Source organism: Etheostoma spectabile, chromosome 4 (genome assembly GCF_008692095.1).
Source record: "Etheostoma spectabile isolate EspeVRDwgs_2016 chromosome 4, UIUC_Espe_1.0, whole genome shotgun sequence".
In the NCBI taxonomy this organism is placed as follows: domain Eukaryota; kingdom Metazoa; phylum Chordata; class Actinopteri; order Perciformes; family Percidae; genus Etheostoma; species Etheostoma spectabile.
In genome coordinates this window covers 13378707-13402656 of record NC_045736.1, presented here as the reverse complement: position 1 = coordinate 13402656, position 23950 = coordinate 13378707, and the positions used below count along the sequence as shown (strand labels likewise).

Here is a 23950-nt window from a genome sequence, read left to right as displayed (position 1 = left end):
CAAGAAAGCACTCGCTGATGCTGCTCAAGCAGCTGAAACTGATGTGCGAGACATAGGCTGGAGAGCGAACAACACACAACACACACACACACACACACACACCACACCCTACACCTCAGACAGCAAATCTCAGTCCCGAACAAACACACACACAACACACACACACACACACACACACACCACAACACACACACTCATTTAACACACACACACACGGTCACCTTAACAAATTTTACACACTGAAGACACACACACGCACAAGAATGCAACAAGAGGGACTCCTATTTAGAGGGACCCTTTTCACATTTTTTTTTTTGGACACTTCTTTTCTTCTTTCACTGTATTTCTTTATTCACCCAGTCTCTCTCTCTCTCTCTCTCTCTCTCTCTCTCTCTCTCTCTCTCTCTCTCTCTTCACCTTCCCGCCCAACCACACATCTCCCTCCCTCCTCCCTCCCTCTCTCCTCCTCCTCCTCTGTTCTCCTACTCCTACCGCTCCTCAGCTCCATCCAGTCCAGTCTCATTGTCCTCACACATACCTCGCCTCTGAGCGTGAGCGTGCGCACGCATGTGTGCATGTGTCTGTGTGAGGACCCGGGTGCAGCCCCTCATTTCCACACCACAGCGCGGCGGAGCACCGGATTCCACTCTGAGGTGAGTGTGTGTCACCTCCTAATCTGATGAACACACTTTTCACAGTTTTAGCCTGTAACATAGTTTCTAATGCTCTTTAAAGTGTGGGTATAACTGTCTTGAGATAGTGAGAATGGTGTAGACTGTGTGTGTGTGTGTGTGTGTGTGTGTGTGTGTGTGTGTGTGTGTGTGTTTGTGTGTGTATGTGTGGGTGTGTGTTGTTTTGCGTACACAGGGGTCAAAGGTTCTGGCGGTGACATTTGAATGGCTGTTGGATTAGATATGGAGCTGAAATGTGTCTCAGGCTTGTTCAGACTCCTGGTGTGACTGTGTGTGTGTGTGTGTGTGTGTGTGTGTGTGTGTTGTGTGAGTGTGTGTGTGTGTGTGTGTGTGTGTGTGTGTGTGTGTGTGTATGTTTGTGTGTGTGTTTGTGTGTGTGTGTGTGTGGTCAGAGGGTGAGCTTGTGAGTCTGTACGTGCTCTGCTTATGAATTACTGGCCACGGCTTGAATCTTACTCCCCGCTAGTTCACATTGAGACTGCGTACACTCGCTCTTTTGTCTCCCCCCCCCCCTCTTTTCCTTCTATCTATTTCTGTTTCTATCTTCCTCTTTCTGATTCTGTTTGATTTGACTTCAGTGACTTAATTGGCATGCCTGCAAATAGAAAACCATGTTGCCAAAGCTGTGTACCAAATGCAAATTCTCAAACAACCAGGCAACAATATTGATGTATTCTGTATATATTTAAAATAATCTCTTCCTCTTTAATGTTTCTCTCTCTTCTCTCTCTCTCCTCTCTCTCTCTCTCTCTCTCTCTCTCTCTCTCTCTCTCTCTGTTACACACACATATACGCACATTCCATGGCAGATTTAAATATTTCCCGGCGGGGTTGGAGGGTGAACAGAAATAGATCTAATTCTAAATCAGGATGGAGAGCTCGACACAGGCAGCCTTGCCACCCTCCCTCCCCGTTGCAGCCAGCAGCTATAACACTCAGAAAAAAGAAAAAAAAAAAGTTCAAAGATTAGGTGCAAATTTACCAGTGCAATTATATGGAGTGAATATGCTGCAACAGTATGAAATAGCAACGCTGCCAAACCCCACGCACTTCGGCCTCGATGCTGGACATGGGAGGCGTGGGGACAAAAAATGGGCGTATCAGTTTCGGAGATTTTGAAACAATGCAGCTTGTAGGAAAAAGCGTTTTTTTTTGCTCAATTTAGCACCGCACCACCCACAAAATAACACTATAAAAAACACAGGGGATGTTAAAGTGCCTTATTTGCTTCATAGAAACAGGATTTTTAAAGATTTGCGGGAGTTTAAGCTGTATGGATTTGTCAGTTGCGGCTCTTGGCTGCTACAGTAGCTCGCTGCTCTGGGAAAAGCAGCCGGATTAAGCCTCTAAAGGTGGAGTTGAGATACAGATCTGGAGTTGATGAGCTCCTAGCTGCCTGTCTATCTTCCTACCTGTCTGTCTGCCCGCCATATCTGTGTGTCAGGGCTGACTCCGGAGCAGCGATAGGATAGGTCACGGCCCGCCAGCTGCCTCCAGCGCTCTCTCAGATTGAGGGAAAGATGGAGATGTGAAAGTGGGAAAAGCCGTAGGAGGGGGGGGGGGAGACAGGGGAGCAGGTTGAAGGAATGTGTGTGTGTTCATGTGTCAAAGTGTGAGTTTGCGGTGACAGTGCGAGAGATAAAGCAGGATGGGGGTGGAGAGGTGTGGGGTAGGATAAGATGTGCTGAAGGCCAGATAAGCAGCACCTGGCTTGAGAGAGAAAATAAAAGATAAGAATGCACAAAGAGAGATGGGGATGTGAGGGTGGGGGATTGTTGAGGTGGGTGAAGCCTCCAATATCTGCCTACAGTCAGGACGGACGTCACATCAAGACCCACTCATCCTCTACCTCCCTCTCGCCTTCTCTCCCTTCATTTTCCTCACTGAACGCCCTCTTTCCCTTTTTGTTATTTGTGTGACAATGAGCCGACAGCAAAGAACAAAAGAAGACATAATACATGCAAACCCTCCTCTCTCTGCAGTCAGGAAGGAGAGGTGGAGGAGGAGGAGGAGGAGACGGGAAAGAGAGAGGGATGAGTAAGGCATAACATATAAGGTGTTTGCAGTAATCAATTATATGTAAATAAATAAAATAAGCTGCAGTGTAGTAGGTCCAGAAAAGTCAAACTGGTGCACTTTTAAAAAGACAGTGAATGAATGGCTGAACTTTGGGATGCAGGATTAAGAAACAAATTGTCTTTTATTACATTCTACATTTCGCACATCTATAGGAAGATCTTTGTCAGCTGATCACCTTGATTCACATTTTGGATATAGATGTTCAAAAACGTGGGGGGGGGGTACAACAACGTTAAAAGGACAAAAATCGACAAAAACGTCAGAAAAAGTGTTTTTTTCCCCCAAAACATCTCCTTCCAGGCAGCAATGGTTATGTTAAGTTAGGGTTTAGGTCAGGGTTAGATGGCTTGAAGGCGACGTTGGAGGCAAAAAAAACGCTATTGAGCAAAAACTGTTGAAAAACTTTCAATTTTAAATGTTACTATCATGACTGATGGACCTGATGTCCATGATTCACCTTTTGGTGAATGTTCACGGTTTCAAGAAACCAATGTTAGCTGCTAGTAAAAGATAAGGTCCTAGCCAACTTCCTCTCTTGGAGGTTTTCTTGGCACTAAAAGAACGCCACGCTACCTAAAAGAGAGGAAACTCATTATTTGGAGCGACCACGAGAGGCAAACGTGAACACAGGTTGTTTGAAGTGTTCAGGTGAGGACCGTCTCTTTGTCTCTAAAACGAATGATTGTCTGACCGCTAGTGTTCTTTGCTCTGTTGGACCTATTCTTAGGGATGTTATCGCATTCAAAGATCACCACCATGATAACAGTAGGTCCAACACAGCAAAGAACATTCAATCATTCAAGTTGGTAGCATTTAAATTGAACACCTTCTTGGTTTAACTGGGACCCACTCAGTGGTGTACTCTACGTGATGGTGGTGTACGTATATGCAGCATACCCACCAAGAAAGCTCCAGGAATTCCATATAACCACCTAAAAATGCCCAAATAACACGCAACAACAGAATTTCCATTCTACTTTTGATGCAATTTTTCATTGTCATCTGTGTTTTTCTACTTCACGTAGGCTAAATAAAGGTGTTTCCACTGTAAATTGGTGCATTAAAGTGTATCTGAATACAGGGAATTAAGTCATTGATGCTACAAACGTCCCTGGGGGAGAGCATCCAGACCCCCCACTAGGATATCTCCCCCCCTTCCCCAAAAGCCTGATTCTGGCCCAATATATATACCCACTACAATACACTAGACTACACCACTGGACCCACTGTACTTGCCATAGTTTTTTCTTCTTCACATAACATAACAGGTATGTTCACTTGGGGTATTACCTTAAATTAAACTAGTTGCTAATCTTAGTGATAGCTTGTTGGATAGATAGATAGATAGATAGATAGATAGATAGATAGATAGATAGATAGACAGATAGATAGATAGATAGATAGATAGATAGATAGATAGATAGATAGATAGATAGATAGATAGATAGATATTTATTGATCCCAATAAAATGGGAAATTCCAGATGACACCCTGTCTGGTATTACCACCACTCGTGATTGCTGCCCCATTGGACCCATTGTACTTGGCGAGTACATTGTTATCACTTATGACAGAAAATGGCTGGAGTGCATTATGAACCAAGCTGTATTTTTATTTCAAGTTGGTATTGTTGTCATACTTTTTTTTTTTTTTTCACATAATGTTCTTTTGTGCGAGCAATCAACATAGTGACCCAATTATGGTAAATTGAGAGAATAACGTCTAGTCTAAGTTCAGGGAAAAAAGTAAAACCACGATTATGTCGCAACCATTGTTATGTAAATGTTAATTAAAAACCGAAGGAGTTCATGCTGTGAGGTGGAATGCAGGTAAAGTAACTATGTTACACACAATTTAAAAATGGAGAATTCATGAATTCGGGAATAATAGAGGATTGCTTGGCTTGTCCCTTTGGCTGGCCTCACTCATTTAGCCGGCTTCATAGTTAATGGTTGCGGTGTATTACACATACTAGAGACCCCCCCCCCCCCTCCTCCTCCCCCAATACACACACATGCAGTGATCACACTGCGGTAGCTGCGGTAATTAAAGAAGACTTAACGGTGGAATAAAACTTGCATCTTTCCCTCTTTCCCCCATTTAAACCCCATTCCCTCCTCTGGTGTTTTTTCCTCTCTCTTCCATTTTACTTCTCTTTTATCTCCTTTCCTCTTTTCATCTTTTAATCACCCTGCTCTCATTCTTCTTCTTCTTCTTCTGTTTTCATTGGGTTGTTCTGCTTCTTTTCTCCTGTTTTCCTTGTTCCTGTTCTTCTTCTCTGTTCCCTTCTTCCCCCTGTTTTCCTTTTTTTATCATTGTCTCCCTCTCACTTACTCTTCACCTCCTCCTCCCTTTCATTCCACCCTCTCCTCCTTCTCTTCTCTCTCCTCTCCATCATTCCCCAGAGGTGAACCAATGTGTGCAAGCTGTTGCAGCAAGGGCAGCGCTGGCGTACAGATCTAGCACACAGTGTGTATCGTGTGTGTGTGCATGTGTGTGCGTGTGTGTGTTAGAAAGAGTATGTTTGCAATTGGCTATATGCACACACACACACACACACACATACATACACACACACACACACACACACACACACACACACACATATACAAGCCTTGTAGACCCTGCAGATGCTGCATCAAGATAAATGAGCCGTCATTAGCCAATCAGGTCAGCCGGTGGGAGGGCGATGGAACACCGAGGAGTGAGATCAGCTTAGTGGAGGTCAAGCCTCTGACAGGGGAGATGTGTGTCTGTATGCGTGTGTTTCTCTGCACAGAGAGAATGAACTCTCACAAAGTTTTCTTCTTCTCCTCCTCGTCCTCGCTGCACAGGCAGAACTGCTTTTTTTCTTCTTCTTCCCCCCCCCCCCACCAGCGCTCTTCTGGGAAGCGGAGGAGTGCCGAAGATTGTTGTGCTGCCGTTTGACGGCCTAATTGGTATCTCCAGCCCGTTGTTTATCTCTTCATCGACGACTCGTCACATTGAAGGAGACAGAGGTTTTAGGGGGAATTAAAAACATTTCAAAAAGTCTAGTTTCCAGCGTGGAATTTCTGCAATAGGAAAAGGTAGATGTCATATTGTGTTTTTTTAAGTTCCCCAAAGAACTTCTCTTGGTAAAAGGCTATGAAACCAATTAGAGAGAAAGTTAGACTGGCATGTATTCTCATTACAGCGCTGAAATCAATCAATGGGTGTGTATGTGTGTGCGAGTGTGTGTTTCCCCTCTTATCATCTACTCTACAGCTAATGCAAATGTTTTTATGTGTGTGTGTGTGTGTGTGCTTGTGTGTGTAGCGGGCTTTCAGGATGGCCGGTGGCTTCCTTTGATCACTAATCCTTTTTCTGGCCTGACTTTCTGTCCCTCGTTCTTTTATTCCTCTGCCCATCTCTCCGCCCTCCTCTCATCTCCTCTCCCGCGCTCGCCTCGCACAGCCAGTCGCCGTGTCTGCATTGCGAGCAGCTTACAGGCGGATATCTAGGCCAGGGTGCCCTCTCTTGCTTTCTTCTCCCTCTCCCTCTTTCTGACTCTCGGTCGATCTCCCTCTGTTCTCCGGAGTCCCTTAAAGATATAGCTTTGCACTTTTACTATTGGAACATAATACCCATGCCAGTTGTTGGTCACTGTAATCATTCTTTGTCTCCATACCAGCAGTGAAGCAACTCTTTCCTAGTGAGAGACTTCACTGTAAAGGTGTATTACCGAGCGCAAAGCGTGATTCAAATGATGTGATGTATGAATGAATGTGATTGTATGCATTAATGGAAAATAGTGAGTGGGTGCTGATGGGTGCAAAGTCACTCTGGGCGGAGGCAATTTGCAGAAATGACGATTTCGTCAGTTTAAAAAACGAAACCGCTCATGGAGAGGCTACACGACTCCACTAGCTGAGACATGATGGTCCTTTTCTATCGCTCTTTCTCTCACTCTTTCTGTCACTCTTTTGTTGAGAGTATCTTAACTTTCTGTACCATTGCCTGGGGTTTGTCTTTGTCGGTGTTAAACAAAAATAAATTACACAGGATAGTTAACATGGCCAGTAAGATTGCTGGACATCCGTTCAATTCTCTGACCTCAATCTGCAAATCCAGGGTGGTGAGGAAAGGACAAGCAATCTGCGGGGACAGGCTACATCCCCTATTTAAGGCGCATGAGGTGCTGTCATCAGACAGAAGATGTAAGATGCCAACCGGGCTCACAAATCATTTATTCCCACCAGCATTATATTACTGAAGAAGTTGGGGGAAATAACGTGATCCTCTCTGTGGGATAACATTGCACTTTGGTATAATATTAAAATGTCACTGACGATGATGCACCTTACTATTGATGGCCCACTGGTGCTAATGACACTGCACTTTGTATTTTGTGATGTAGAGATGGTTGGTTTTGTGTATTGTTGTTGTGCGGGGGGTGGGGTGGGGTGTGTGTGTGGGGTGGGAGAGGGGAGGGGGGTTAGTGGTCGTGTTGTTGTGTGTTGTCTGTCTGTCTGTCTATCTATTTGATGAGCTGTACGGTGCAAGATGAATTTCCGAAAGAATCAATAAATGTCTATCCATCTATATAAAAGAGGGGAACAAGGAGCAAGACTAGCGGAAAATAATAAAAAAAAGACAAATTCCTGAGTTGTGGGCTTTTGCATTAAGACGCAGCACACACAGTTGAGACCAGTGGTGCAGTCGACGTGATACGCAAGGTATACGGCATATACCAGGGAAGATCAAGGACTTCCATATACCCATTTATTACACATATTACAAACGTTTTGGTCATAAATTGACCCCGTCTGTGGTGCGAGTCACCTAGGAAAAACCACACAGTTACTTGGCGGTCATTCTCTGTGCAAACATGGAATTAACTAATATGAAAGGAGATGGGAAATGAAAGCCAACTCAATCTACACTCTCATTAATTTCGTGAGCCTGCCCCTGAAGCTTCTGCAGCTTCGGGTGACACTGCAGCATGAGGCTGATGCCATACGCGGTAACGTTTCAAGAAATTGGTGGGTTTGTCGCTCTGGGACACCAGCGAGAATGAGGCTGGGAGGGAAAAGAAATCACAGGATACTCACTACAAAAAACTAGACTACACCCTTGGTCGACACGTTGCTACAACTAACGTCTATACAGTCGAGACTAAACTTGGGCTCTGGGAACCTATACAATTTTACTCTATTTTGACACTTCAATTATTCCTGGAAAGAATAACTGAAATGTTAATCAATATATGCAAAAACATGGACGACAGCCAAAAATTGAAGCAAATACCTGCTCCATATTCAGTCTTACCATACTAGGGGAAAAAAATTCCTTGTACTAGTTATGTGCAAAAATGCACGCTAAAGTGCAGCCAAAGCTACTATGAGACTTGAGCAGTATTTTCCAAGTTACATACCCTAATTGTGTTTTTTCGTGGATTGTCTTCTTTTCCTAAACCCAACTGCCGCTTTCTTTGTTTTCTAAACCCAACTGTCGCATTTTCCTTTCCCTTAAACCCAACTGTCTTGTTTTCCTTTTCCTAAACCCAACCGTCGCATTTTCCTTTTCCTAAACCCAACTGTCTTGTTTTCCTTTTCCTAAACCCAACCGTCGCATTTTCCTTTTCCTAAACCCAACTGTCGTGTTTTCCTTTTCCTAAACTCAACTGTCGTGTTTTCCTTTTCCTAAACTAAACTGTCGTGTTTTCCTTTTCCTAAACCTAACTGTCGCATTTTCCTTTTCTTGAACCCAACTGACGCTTTCTTTGTTTTATAAACCCAACTGTTGCATTTTCCTTTTTCTAAACCTGTTGTGTTTTCCTAAACCCAACTGGCGCTTTCTTTGTTTTCCTAAACCCAACTGTCGTGTTTTCTTTTTCCTAAACCCAACTGTCACATTTTCCTTTTGCTAAACCCAACTGTTGCGTTTTCCTTTTCCTAAACCCAACTGCCGCTCTCTTTGTTTTCCAAACCCAACTGTCCCCTTCTTGTCCTGCATGTCAAGTAAACGCACCTTTTATAAGCCCACCCATGATGGTTCCCTAAGCCTAACTGCTTCAAAAGTGACGTCAATTGAAATATGTTCGGCAAGTCATTTTTGAAGGCATGAAGGCAGCACAAGTGCCCTATCTCACAGTGTTAATGAAAGTGAAAAATAAAATGTGTATCCGCCCTGTGATTTGGATCCGCTCCAAAATGTTCTGGGTTTTTCTTTTGCCCCATGCCACAGTCTTTCAAGTTTTTCCGTAATCCTGCTGACAAACAAACCAATAAACTGAGCCAAAAACATGACCTCCTTGGCGCAGATAATACGCCTCTAGTCTACTTATGGAAAGTGAGTATTTTTAATAAGATAGACTTTAAAAAAAGTTTTCCTTTAAACAAAATCTTGTTGTTGTTTGAGTTTAATGGCAGTCGACAGTGTTAACTTTCTTTCTTCTGGTATTCTCTACATACTCCTTGCTCCCTTTCTTTTTTCCATCTGTCTCTCTTTCTCCTCTCTCTCTCCTTCTCTGAGATCACTGTGGCCTTTTCCTTCTCCCTTTCCTTTACTTTCTCTCTCTCTTGCTATTTATTTTCTCCTCTTAGTTTCAGGTGATCTGTCCAACCAGCTGAGGCGAGAAATCTCTCGGCTGTAGCACGTACACATACACACAACACAACAACACACACACACACACACACACACAAACCTTTACTCAGAGTTTGCATCTGCTCTAAGCCTTACAGCATTATTATTCAGCATGTTGATAACTTCACACAGGATTTCAATGGTTGGCCAGGCACTTGTAGTGCTATTGAGACGTCATAATCCCCCTGCTCTCCGCCCGGACTTCGTTAAGCCTTATTCCCCACTGGGAAGGTTATAATTAATGTACCTGTAGTAGACCTCCGGAGCGCCTTGTTGGCTCTTTGTAGTCCTGGTGTCGCTCCACAAGGGGGCAAGAGAGATACTTACAGAAGCCAACAGACAACACAAAGTTAGTCTGCAGCCTGGGGGACGTTAACAGCAAACTTCTAACACAGATGCGGAGGCTGCATCAAAAAAAAAAAAATTCTGTATCTTTTCCTCTCCACAAAAATATATTAAAATGTCAGTGAGTTACCAACACTTTACTTAACACATTATTTCCCCCCCCCCACTCAAAGGTCCTTGAGAGATTATTTTAAAGAGTAGCATGCAAACCAGCTTGCCTGCACTTTGTACTCGTCTGTAACAAGTAGACGAAAAAACAAGCGTATAATATGTGAAGAAAAACAATTCTTACAAAGTGTTCGACCATGTGTAAAGCGTTTATGTGTAAAGCGTTTATGTCTAAAGCGTTTATGTGTAAAGCGTTTATGTCTAAAGCGTTTATGTGTAAAGCGTTTATGTCTAAAGCGAGTGGCCACACCTGAAAGCGGCGCTAAAAGCTCCTCTCACATGGAGGGGTAAGATGCAATGAATCTTAAAAAGGACACTTTTGTACTCTCTTAGTAGAAAAGTCTCTTTTAAATAGACCTTAGTGGTCCCCTAATACTGTATCTGAAGTCTCTTTTATATAGACCTTAGTGGTCCCCTAATACTGTATCTGAAGTCTCTTTTAAATAGACCTTAGTGGTCCCCTAATACTGTATCTGAAGTCTCTTTTATATAGACCTTAGTGGTCCCTAATACTGTATCTGAAGTCTCTTTTATATAGACCTTAGTGGTCCCCTAATACTGTATCTGAAGTCTCTTTTATATAGACCTTAGTGGTCCCCTAATACTGTATCTGAAGTCTCTTTTATATAGAACTTAGTGGTCCATAATACTGTATCTGAAGTCTCTTTTATATAGACCTTAGTGGTCCATAATACTGTATCTGAAGACTCTTTTATATAGAACTTAGTGGTCCATAATACTGTATCTGAAGTCTCTTTTATATAGACCTTAGTGGTCCATAATACTGTATCTGAAGACTCTTTTATATAGACCTTAGTGGTCCCCTAATACTGTATCTGAAGTCTCTTTCCCAAAATTCAGCATCGCTGCAGAATTCCAGCCACTAGAGCCAGTCCCACAATGAGCTTTCCTTAGGATGTGCCATTTCTGAGTCTGTAGCTTTTGAGGAGGCTCATTTGAAAACCATGATGTGACTCTCTCATGAGTGGGCCAAATTTTCTGGGCGGGCCAAGTAGAGAAAGGGGAGGTAACTTTGCCCTTTATGACCTCATAAGGGGCAATATTCCAGATTGACGCCCAACTGAGCTTTCATTTTCTCAAAGGCAGAGCAGGATACCCAGGGCTCGGTTTACACCTACCTATTTCTAGCCACTGGGGGACCATAGACAGGCGGGGGGAACACACATTGTTAAAAAAAACCTCATGAATGGAATGCAATGGGACCTTTAATGCTGAAACACTCTCAATTCTCAATTGACAGAAAAGTAATCAACAATTTTGATGATCAGTCCATCATCCATGTCATTTATCAAGTGAAAATGACAAACACTTCCTGGGCCCAGTCCTGTTTTGTATAAAAGTTAATTAAATCTCTCTAAAAGGTTTTGAACTGTTTGTTGGACTCTATTTTTTTACACTTAAATGTTAATTAAATCAAAGATGATCAATCAATGATCATTTGTGAGTCTTAAAGTCGTACTTTTCACATGCAAATTGAAATTTGTGGCAAATGTAAGTTAGTTTCTAATTTAGATCTATTAAACTTTTTTTTCTAAAAATAGGTATTTTCTGTGACAAAATGGACATATCAACGTTGAATATCGAGCCGCCCTGGAAATAGGGCAGACATATCTCCGAGCAGGTGGTGTTCTGGTGTGGCTGCATTTCTGTGTGTGGGTGAGTGTGTGTGTGTGTGTGTGTGTGTGTGTGTGTGTGTGTGTGTGGTGTGTGTTGAAGGGGACCAGCACAAAGCACTAGCCTGTGGAGAAAATAGAAAGCTCCTGTGTGTTACTAAGTCAATAGGCTCTTTGTTCACTGGGACTGGGAGACAGTTAGCCATGAGGACAGATTGAGACTCCAATGCACCATAGTGTACCTGAATCTGCACACACACACACACACACACAACACACACACACACACACACACACACACACACATTCAAATACCTGCCTGACAGGACGTCATCCCACATCTGTCCACTGTTTCTGCTTCACACTTTTTATCACCTTATCAGTTTTTCCTGACTTTCTCTTCTTTGTTCCTCTCTTCCTTTATCTCTGTTACTTTACATATATCAGTCTTTCTCTGCCTTTTTTATCCCATCCACCATTGGCATCCTTTGTGTTGAAACAACACACAATGTTTCCCTGTTTTTTCAGACCTCTCAAGTTATCTAGGCTCAGGATTTGGGGGGGGGGGAGTTTTTACCTGAGAGCAGGACAGAGGGCATTTTGTGTTGGACAAGGGAGCGAGCAAAGTGAGAAGGAGAGAGTTGTGAGGGGGCGGGGAGAATGGGGTGGGGGGGGGGGCAGAATGCAACAGATACAGGTAAAAGCTTTGTGTGGGTACCAGAAACCAGGAACCCAGGACACACACTGGTTTTAATGTCTACGTGATGGTAAAGAAAGAGCGTGACTGGGGCTTAAAGCCAGGAAAGAAGGACATGGAGACAGGAAAAAAGAGGAAGAGACAATCTGTGGGACTGACTTGATCCGATAAGGGGCAGGGAAACAGTTCATATGTGGACCACGCAAAGACAGAGTGAAGGGGTCTCGGGAAGAGTGCAGGATTGCTGCTGATACGACAAATTCAAGATGTAAGTAAAAAACAAATCTTCAGGACAAGCTTTTTCTGCTTTTTGAAAGTAATCTGTAAATTCTGTGAGATGATAAGTGTACCCTCTGCTTTCAATGACCCCACTCCAAAAGAAAATTTATGAGATTGAGCGCTTTGGGATTTGGAATCCGGAGCAGGGTAAAACCTTGTTTTTTACACACCAGAGCATCTTGTTGCCTGCTTGATGAGAAGGGTTTCTGGTTGGGAGGTTTCTCATTGGCTACTTATATGCCAGGAGTAGAAGTCAGGCCCGTGTCAGCATGGATCACACTCGCATTGACTGTTTCTGCCTCATCTGTGCGTCCGAAGGCAGTCACGGTGTTAATAATGGCGTCCAATAAGCTTTCTGTGGAACGTCCCTGGGCTGTTGACCATTGGGCTCAGCATTAGAATTCTGTCACTCAAACTCAAAGGCACCACACCGAGCTTATCTATTCCTCTGCGCGCAGACACAGACACACGTGCAAGTGCAACAGCACACACATGCACACGCATGCTCACACGTTCTCGCTCCCTCACTCACGCAAATACTGATCACCTTATCTCGCCGTCCAACCAAGAAGATAACAAACAAACCCCAATGTCTGTGTCCACAGAGGATCTCGATAAGACACAAATCAGCTTACACACACGAACACGGACAGTGACGCGTGCTAGGAAGCTGAGCGAGATTTTACAGGGATGAGGTTGACAAAGACGGACTAAAACAAAGATGGATGACTTTGACATTAATCCTACCTGCTTCAAACTGTCTCTGAGTTCCCCTCATACTTTATACTCAAGCCCTATTTCTTTGTCTCATGTCTCCTCATCTCTGCCTGTCTTCCCAGCCCTCGCACTTCCCGTTCCCATGCTTGTTGCTAGATCAGTCTCTCCAAAAGAAGGGATTCCCCTGCAAACAAAGCATCTCTTTGGCGAGGAAGCATGTTGTGTGTTTGGTTATAAGCAATCTTGCAGGTGTGTGTGTGTATATGTGTGTTTTTGCCTTTACTCTTAAAGGAATAGTTGGACATCTTGGGAAATGATTCACTTTCTCGCTGAGAGTTAGATGAAAAGGTTGATACCACACTCACACACTTTCTCTTTACCTCTACAACTCGATGGTTAGTTGCTGAGCGCTCGAGTATGGCGGCGGACAGGGGCAAACGCCTTGCAACTTCATAAAACACATGCAAATGGACAAAACACAAGAAAATCAAGAAAACAACATTCAACAGTGACAACACATGCACGGCACTCAGCAAACACTCTGCAAATACACAAAACGCAACCAAATACATAAATAAACTGCAAATGCAGAAATGGTGCAAAAAGGAAAGCACACAATCCCCAAAAAAGAAACAATGCAAAAAAAGAGCAGACAATTCCCAAAACAAATGCAACTACAACTAAAAATGCTGCATCCAGATCGCACAACGGAAGTTCTCCGAGCGCTGAGTAGAACAGCTTGATTTTCGACCCCGCTGGGAGAGAGCGCTCTGCCTTTCCATTAGAGTTGGGTATGGCTGCAGCCTGGAGACCTCCCGTCTCACGTCTCACGTCCATAGACTGTGTAAAAAATAAATATTATTATTAATATATTGTACCATAGTAATGATATACAGTCTGTGCTCGTGTCTCATGTCCTCTCAGCTGCTGCCATCCCGAGCTCCGACTTTTCAAAATAAAAGCTTGCGTCTGGTCCGCTATGTCTTTGTACTTTGGTGTTTTGGATGTCTTTGAACTAAAAAGTAATCATGCTAATGATTGCCGTAACTTTTTCAGGAATTGTCTTGCTTACAACACAATGGAGTTAGTTTTGTGATTCTATGTGCGGAGGGGGATTTATTCAGTTTGATAAATCCCACAGTCCACACAAAGCTATAGCTCAAATTGACTGGCTTACTAAACAGGGAGGGACTAGAAATCCTGTCTGTTTTTTTATAATTCATGAGCAAATTGCTCTACAATGTGAATGCAGATTGATCACTTATTTTGTTGATAACCGTAGTTTTATAGTCACAATATTACACTTGAGGTGACTTGTGATGCGCCTTACGGACCTTGAAATTAAACAATGTAATGTCATGTCATGTAATACGGCTCAAACAAAAGTCAACGTTAAACGCTAATGCAGTTTTAAATGTTTTTTTACCATGAGTTTACAGACACGTTTCTGCTGATTGAGAATCACCTGGGACCTGAGCCAAGACACATCAACCAAACGAGAGAAAACATATGTCCAACATATTTCCAGTCTATGATCTCAAAGCAGTCACACGCCATTTAACACCGTTCTCTTGATCCATCTCTCTCTCTCCGTGAGGTCGAAAATCAAGTTGTTCCCATTAGCGCTCCCCCTAGAGGCCTGGAGAACTTCCAGTGTGTAATCTGAATGCAGCAGGTTTTTTTTTTTTTGCATTTGTTTCGGGGTTTGTGTGCTTTTCATTTTGCATCGTTTCCATAGTTGCAGCGAGTTTTTGTATTTGGTTGTGTTGTGTGGATACTTGGGACCATCAGCACCTTGAAATAAATAAGTTTAAGTTAAATTTTTAGTTGAGTATTGAATAATTAATTGCCAATTGGCTTTTTCTCCTTGGCCAATAATCGTCATCCAGAAATACCGATCCAACCCAAGTTTGGATCCCACCGTGGTTGGTTCACGCGTGAAGCCACGCTGTACTCGGGCCCGTGGCTGTTCACTTATGTGTGTATTTGTAGATGCACGTGGGCTGCTTTGCCTCCCTCCACCTCTCTGTTAACGTTGACTCATCCATTTCCAGCCAGTTAATAATTCAGAGGGTCTTCGGGCTGTGTCTCATCTCTGCGCTCGGCCGTGTAAGAGCCCCTAGTAATTACACACCACCAAAACAAGACACTGACTCCGATGGCCGGCAGCGTGGTTGGGGTTGGAGAATGAGCGGAGAAAGAAGAAGGGAAGAGGGTGAGAGTGAGGGAAGGAGAGATCGGAGGACATGGATTGGAGGATACACAGGAGACAAGAAGGATACACGGTGGAGAGAGGTGTCTCAGCACTGTTGTAAATCCTCTGCAGGGCCTTGTAAGCTGTCAGACAAGCTGAGGGTAAAGGCATGTAGTGAGAGTGATCACACACACACATGCGCACACACACACACACACACACAAACACAAATCATTGTGAGAAAGAGAAAAGTTTACTCCTGCTGTTGGCGTGACTGGCTCGCTGCTGTGTTTTATGGCTTTCTATTCCTATGTGATTTTCTCTGTCATGTCACATAGGGTGTAAAGCCATTGGATACAGAGTGGGAGATCTGCAGACAAGGATTGGATGGATATATGAAATGACAGAGGAAGGATAAAAGAAGAGCACATGGAGGTTTAACAGCATATATGTACACACTCACACACTCGTATACACTGCATGGCCTGAGGCGTTTTTGTCTCTGCTTGCTGGCAGCCTGGAGTCTAGCTCAACTAATTGCCCCCATATGAGACAGGTTGGAGCACACATCAATCCCCAAAGCCGCACACCACACACGTCACACACACACACACACACACACACACACACACACACACACACACACACACACACACACACACACACACCAGACACTTTATGTTTGGCCTGTGCCTGTGTTTTTGTCACCCACTCTCTCCCACTTGCATTAACACACACACACACACACACACACACACACACACACACACACAGTACACACTCCCCAGCCGGACCTGCTGGTGCTGCTGACTCAGGTTGGTATTTAATGAAGCTCTCAGTTTCACCTCACGTCTCCCAACCTCAGTGCTCGTTTGTGATTGGCTGCTAGCCCACTAGTGAAAAATGTTAACGTTAGGAGTTTAGTGAGCCTTAAGACTACTTCTGGCTGTGTGGGGTGTGTGAGTGTGAGTGTGTGTGTGTGTGTGTGTGTGTGTGTGTGTGTGTATGAGAGAGAGAGTGTGTGAGAGAGAGAGACCAAGGAAGAAACATTGGGAGAGAGAGAGAGTAATTGGGAAGAAAAATGTGAGAAGAAGCTTAATGTGAGTTTTTGTTCGTCGTCGAGTGACAGCGCTCAATAGAACACTGTGCCAATCTTTACCGCAGTGTACAGTATGTGAGAGTTTGCCGTATGTGTTCTCTGACCTATTGACTGAACCACAGTAACTTTTTTGCTGAGAGCCCCGCAGAAATTCTAAAGACAAACACTGCCCCACACGCAGCCTTGAGCATTATCGACAGCTTTCCGCTATGCATTCATCACTGGATTGCAACAGTTTTCCAACTGACAGCTTGCAGGTGAATCCCAGACGATTAAGAGTCGAAGCCGTGCCGTTGCAAGGTTTCCCTTAGGAAAGTCGGGAGGCCTAATGAAGTATCTTTTGATGGGGGCCCCCCGCACAGGTGGGCAGGTGCTAAAAGTGGATTCTTATTCAATTCAATTCTATTTTCTTTATATAGCGCCAAATCACAACAACAGTTACCTCATTGTGCTTTTCATAAAAGAGCAGGTCTAGAGCGTACTCTGTGATCTTATTTACAGAAACCCAGCAATTCCCACCATAGGCAAGCACCATTTATTTATCTTATTTACAACAAATGTGAGAAAGTGTGACCTTACCTCTGGTAATTTCAAGCTATGGTTAAGCTATGGTTGGGTTTAGGCAATTTAAACACTCGGCTAAAGTTAGAGAAAGTCATATAAACACAAGAAAAATAGTCATCACTAAAGTACCTTTCAGTCTTTCAGCCCGAATCTGCTACCTGGTGTGCCGGCAGTCCGTCACCGTTAAGCGGCACGCCTCCTTGGCTCAGGGTCTGTGCTCTGCTATCATAGACTGTGTGCTAATGAGGTAGCTGCTAACGATAGTCTGTTCCACGGAGTGTCACTTGTGCTCAGGGGTGTGTGCAGTGCTAAGAAAAACGTTATTACACTTTTAAAACTCTGTCGAATAGGGCTGCACAATTAATCGCAATTTTATCAAAATCGCAAAATGGTTGACAGCCCAGCCTCATGGCAGTTCCTGAGATGGGGATGTTATTTAATCTATTGATCCACGTATAGGGACACGGTGTTACTCGTTTTCTTCGTGGTGGTGAGCACGACTTTTAATCTGACGTATTTCAATGGGACGCATCTTTCGTGATAACAGCACGATCACGGTAGAGAGTAGTTGTATGTGGGAGTTCTTTTCCGCGTTCTTCTTCTCCTAACCACAACCGTCTCCTGCGTGTGACGGTTCCTTTCCCCGTTGTTTTTTTTCTAATCACAACCATCTCGCGGTTGTTGCACGTCCCGCATGTGGCGGTCCGTCCTGTTGTCGCTGGCGTGTGGCGTTTCCTTTCCCCTTTGTTGCGTCCCCCAGAGCAGCCCAGTGTTATTGCAGTTGCGTGTGGCGTTTAATTCCTTTGTTGATGCGTCCCCCGAGACGCTGACCACCACGAAATAAACGAGAGAAAATCGTGTCCCTGTTGATGAATCAATAGATCAAAATAACGTCACCATCTCACGAACTGCCGTGAGGTTGATATGGACTACTGCAATATCCAAATCGCAGGGGGGCATCAAAACATATAACATCAAAAGGGGGGGCGCAATGTTTGTTAAACGCATAACATGTTTCAAACACTTTACTTCTCAAATTTTAATATTTAAAAAATTTAGAAAATAGAAAACCAATAGAAAATAAGTGCGTGTGTGTGTGTGTGTGTGTGTGTGTGTGTGTGTGGGGGGGGGGGTTGGGATGGTTAGGAGGTTGAGAAATTTGAAATTTTGAGTGTTACAAACTTTTTTTGGGGTGAAGTTTGAAAATATTTTTGGGAGGGGGGCTGCACCTGCAATTTTTGATTACTGGTGGGTTATAACCCCCCTATCTCCCCTGTAAATTACACCTATGTACATAGGCCCCATCTCTACTGCACAGCACAACACGGCAACGTCTTTCTCACTTAACCATATTTTTTTTACTTTAGGCAAGTCCTTTAGGCAAACTGTGAGTGGAGCAAATGACGTCAACTAAGGAAATTGTCTTCATCATAGAGTTCAATTTAAAGTTCTAAACAGAACACTTGTTTTGCCTCAATATGCATGAAAAGAAATGAAAGATGAAAAAAAACCTTCTTCTCCGTCTTTGATTCCAGATATCCATTTGTGTTCAAAAGACTCCTTCAAGCTCATGAGCAGTGGGATGGATTGGCAGCTCGCCAGATGAAGGAGAAACGTTTTAACGCCTCCCCTCTTCTCCTCCTCCCTTCCCTGTCTCTCCCCCGTCTCCCTCTCCGCAGGTTTACGTGGATGGGCTGCGTCAGATAGGCCATGCCCTTCACCTGTGCCTGCTTCTGTGGTCTGAACGGCTTCTGCGGGAGACGGAAGAAGAAGAAAAAGGATCAAGTGGAGGAGGAAGACAAGGGTGAGGAAGTTGGACGATGGAGGGATCAGGAGACAGAGGTGTGACCGCGGCGCAGTCAGCTGCGCTCTCCATCCCTTTACGAGGGTTTTATCCTTTAAAAAACTGGAATGTACGGCTGCTCCGTACAGACTGTGTGATGTTATGCATGGGGGTACTCCAACAGGGATGTGGGGAAGGGGGCTTCAGCAGGCACAGGCTTTTATTGAAATTACATTTTGAACCAGACACTGCATCTCTTTCGTAAGTGTCTGTGACTTCAGGTTCTACGTATTTTCTACTTTTTAAGCTGCATAAACTCAACAACTGCAATGCTGCCTTGAGCCACATTCCTCAAAATAAATCAGATTGATGGAAATAAAAGCCTGTGAACTCTGCGCTCATCCCCATTAACCATCCTTGCTGCATTTTAATTTTCCCTTGGCAGCTGACAGAGAACTTTGCTTCTGCTAATGTGATTCCAAAAAAAAACAGCATTTTTATCAGTGTGATTTATTTCTTGCCATAGCTGGTGTACTGTATGAATTGTAAAGAGATGGCGGGGCCCTTGAAATCCATTATTTCTCCCAGTCACACTTTCATCTCTCCCTTCTCCTCCTTAATCGCGGCTCCACGGAGGCTGAATGGACGGCGCTCTGCACCTCCTCGCCTACCTGCTTATGTCAGATCAACTTAGTACAAACTTCAGCCAAGTGAGAAAGTGCGCAGTAATTTCCAAAGTCACCCATGGAGGGCTGGAGCCTATCTCGGTTTTCACGCTGAGCTGGGCCCAATCTAAAGCAGAGCAGCTGTCCAATCAGCAGCTTAGCTGAAGTGTGAAGATAGGAGTCAAGGGTCAGAATGAGCAACAGGGTTTGCAAGAATTCCCTCTTTTGATGCCGTAGCATCTCTGTCTCATTAATAGCCAGACAAGTAATTACAAACACACACACACACACACACCGATGCAGACCCATCCATTAATGTCCCCCATGGGGAGTGGAGTGCCTGTCCGTAAATGCCACTGCGGTGTGCTTCCAGCTGTCACCTGTGTGAGTGTATGACTCTGAGTGTGTGTGTCTGTGTGCTTTTGTTTCTTCTTGGCTGCAACAATAGAATTTCAAACCTGAAACAAGTGGTTAAGAGATCCCTTCAGCTGCTATAAAACTGCGTTTTCAGAATGCACATCGAGACACAAAGACCCAAACAGACACACACACACTCACGCACACACATAGGTCTCATTAGAGTATGTGATTATGCATTGCACGTCCAGTCAGGCAGTGGAGATGTAATTAACCTTTTCCAGCAGGAAACAGATGCCTGGATGTCACACGCAAACACACAGTCACACACACACACACAAACACACACGCACACACACACACACACACACACACACACACACACGCACACACACACACACACACACACACACACACACACACAGACAGACACACACACGTCTGCTGTCAGGGAAACAAAGCCAACGTCATGGTGTCACGGAAACAAAGCCCCAAAAGCGCCGCCTGGCACTCTGTGATAATCCCCTCACGCGTATTTACATTCAGCGCTTAGTATACGCCTCGGTGCCGCCGTCTCCACCCCCCAGCCGCACACCAACACCACCCTCCGCCTCCACCCATCCGTCCTCTCTCTCCTCTGCTTCCACCTTTTGGACTTCCACCACATTCCCCTTTTCCTTCCGCTATCTCTTCCTTCTCTTCTCCTCCATCTTTTCCCTCTCTCCAAAAACTCTCTCCTTTGTGGGTTTCATCTGGTTATCACCAGTGGACAGTTACATGGCATCTCCGACAGATTAGTGGGAGATTCTCTCTTTCTCTGACTCTGAATATCAGGGATTTCTTCAGGCGGGCAAAAAGCTGCTTTACGACAGATTAATGGACGGCTCTGATTGTGTCTGTTGGTGTGTGTCTGTGCCTTCATGAAACAGATCGTCTGTTTACTCGTACTCCCGCTTACACGAGGCGAAATGAGACAAAGCTAAAGCCATTTCACAGTGTAGAGCACCTATTATTATTCACTGTGTTACGACGCAGGCCTAATGAGAAATAGAGAGAGGGAATGAGAAGAGGGGTTGAAGGGGGATTGGGGAGGAGGAGAGAAAAAGACGGTAATGAGACTGAGAGTTGGATACGGAAGATGGGGGCTAATGCTAGACAGAGCATTCATGCTAATTGGCTACAGTGGATAACTTTCTGAGGTGGGGGATGAGTGTGTGTGTGTGTTGGTGGGGTGGGGGGAGCGGGGAGGGAGGGTAGAAAAGAAAAAAAGAACAGCCTGATCTGTCGGAGTTACACTCGTTTAGCGCTCCCTCCATTTCACCTATTTAATGAGAGAAATATTTGTTCCAGTAGACTTGAAATTGGTAACGATTTGTTGCTCACACACACACACACACACACACACACACCACACACTTGGAGGTGGTGGGGATGGTGTTGGGGGGCGGGGGGTTGGAAGGAGGATGGTCTTGGCGAGGGAAGGTGTACGTTTTCCCTCAAGCGCCACAAAACCAGTACTTTATGGATCATGGCAATTTTCAGGGATTGTGACTCAAGGACAAACATCTAAAAATAGAGGGGTGGTGCACGACTCCTGCGACAGCGGGTAGGGGAGGCGGGAGGATGTGGAGGCGGGAGGAGGTGGAGGCGGCGAAAACGAGTCCTGTCGCATTAGATTTGGGTCAGAAACGAGGGGTGAGCCGATGAAGCGGAGAGTGTTACAGACGGCGGGGAGATTCATCACTCGCTGCTCCCCATACCTCTCCTCTCTCGCTCGTCTCCCCCCCCCCCCCCCCCCACACACACACACCTCTCTAACAAAGATGGTAAACCGCTGGAAAGACAAAGAAGTAGTAGCAGGGAAGAAAAAGGAGGGAGACGTAACTGTGTGTTGTGAGAGAAAGAGAGACTGAACCACAGCTAGCTAATATTATAATATTAATATGCTCTATCCCAGGCTCTTTACTGTATGATGAGTGCATTCATAATTAATACAATGACAGATCCCAGTAGTAAACATATTGTGTGTTCCCAGTTTAAAGGAACTTTGACATTTACAGAAACACGCTGTTGTACTCTCATGTCTGTGTGTTTAGCATGAAGCTGCAGGGAAGTGGGAATCAATTAGCTTAGCATAATGACTGGATGCAAAGAAAGCAAATAAGCATTTTTTCAGTACTAATTCAAACTATTCCTTTAATACAGTGGGTAGTGTGTTGGTTATCTCTGTCACTGCCCGATGTAAGTCAAATGCCGATTTAAACGGTTTACGACATAACGTGTCACATGGAAATTTGTGAAATCCAGAAAAGAATGAAACTCTCTCAATACAAACAATAACAGAAGATGGAAATCATTTCAAAAACGTTTTAGCTATCTTTCGTTGTTTGATTGCTAACGTTAGCTCAAAATGCTATTGAAGTGACAACCTTTGTTGCGTTTGATGCTAGCTTGTAGCTAAGCTAGCAGTCAATACAAAAACATTTTAGCTATCTATGGTTGTTTGATCGCTAACGTTAGCTCAAAATGCTATTCAACTGACAACCTTCGTTATGTTTGATGTTACCTTGTAGCCAGCAGCGAACCAACTTTGTTAAGTAGGTCCATTCTTACTGTATTGACATTACAGAAGTGTCTTGTTAGCATCTTGAATGCTACTTGTCGCAGTGACGCATGCCCAACTCACATCTGCACTCGACTTCCATCGGGCAGTGACAATCTCTTTGCATTAGATAAGGAATTTAACCCAGTAATTCTGTCTATTAGGGTGCCATGCGGTCTCATTGAGGAGCTGAATCTCTAACACTCAACTCATGCAGACTAAGTTGTTTCAGACATCAAATGATGCCACAGCCACCCAGTGACATTGCCTTGAATGGGCACAGCAGGGCAATTAGATTCATTACAATATTACTTTCATGACAACCTTTCTTTAGGGAATGGTACCCTCAACCCTGGCAACGTTGCTGCAGTACTATACAGCTCTTTGTCCCTCCTGTAGTCTCCTTGATCACTTTCTCCTTCTGGCACGCACATCTGTTCTGTTTTCCTAATGAAGAAGAAAGTGATGGTCCCACCAAGGCTAATTAGGAGGACTGAGATGCGGCACGCTGGTAGACTGGTAATAGAGTCAGGAGGGAAACGCCGACCGCTTAGAGCCCCCACCAGTCCCGGAGCATCAGACGAGGCAGTGGGGAAAAGGGATGCCGAGAGAGGAGATTAAAAAAAAAGACGACCAGAAGAGGAGGAGGAAGAGAGACACATAGCATAATTGAGACTGTAATGGGTTTTGTCAGAAGCCCCCGTCAGGGTCAAGTTAAAACAATTTTGGTGAGGGGGTAAGAGAAGGATGAGAGGATGGGAAAGGGGAGAAGGGGCCAATTGGAGTCAGGATCCCGGCGAGGAGAGGCCCTCGTCCATGCCAACCTCACCTGATTGCCAATTTGTGCCAGTCGACAGACATCAAACGGCAACGCGAGCCACACGCGGACAACCAATGATTTAGGGAGTGCTAACCAGCAAAAAGCACCCACACACATTCATTCAGTCACACATGTGCGAACTCACGCTGACATCCCACCTCCGCTGGCCGATTGGACACATCTAGCCACTTAACAAGGTGTCCACGATGCAGACCTAAGCCGTGTGATTGGAAGATAAAACTGCCACCGTTAAATAACTAATTCTCCCCCACGTTAGATGAAAATAAGGTGCGGAGCTGATTAGATCGCAGCCTCGGATCCACGCCATGTTCTTTAAAGCGCCCACCCCCTAACCCCCAACCAATCCTATCTTGGTCTGTGTTCTCCTGCCAACCCCAAATACTCTTATTTTTGATGGAAAGGCAATTCCAATACCCTCGAGAGTTGAGGTTGATGCCTAAAGAGGGATGAAATTAAGTTGAGTAAAATGTATTCTCACCAAAGTTCTCTTTTGGTGCTGTTAAAGTTTTTTTTTCTCAATTTCATAGAAAATGTTGGCTGCCATCAAACATTTCTGACTAGCTGAATATAAGTCAGGAAAACTGTAAAAACCTTTTCACCTTTACTCACATGTTTTTGTGATACA

General features: G+C 44.4%; 1 long non-coding RNA gene across 2 annotated transcripts in view; it reads left to right on the top strand.

Moving 5' to 3' along the window:
- Positions 1 to 23950, top strand: part of LOC116687876 (uncharacterized) — a 38784-nt gene that overhangs the window by 2187 nt on the left and 12647 nt on the right. The window contains exons 2-3 of one of the 2 annotated variants that reach the window (XR_004331652.1): positions 503 to 653; positions 18757 to 22110. This is a non-coding gene — a long non-coding RNA (uncharacterized LOC116687876). Of the gene's footprint in view, positions 1 to 502; positions 654 to 18756 lie in introns of both variants that reach the window. The other variant, XR_004331653.1, reaches the window with a different exon arrangement.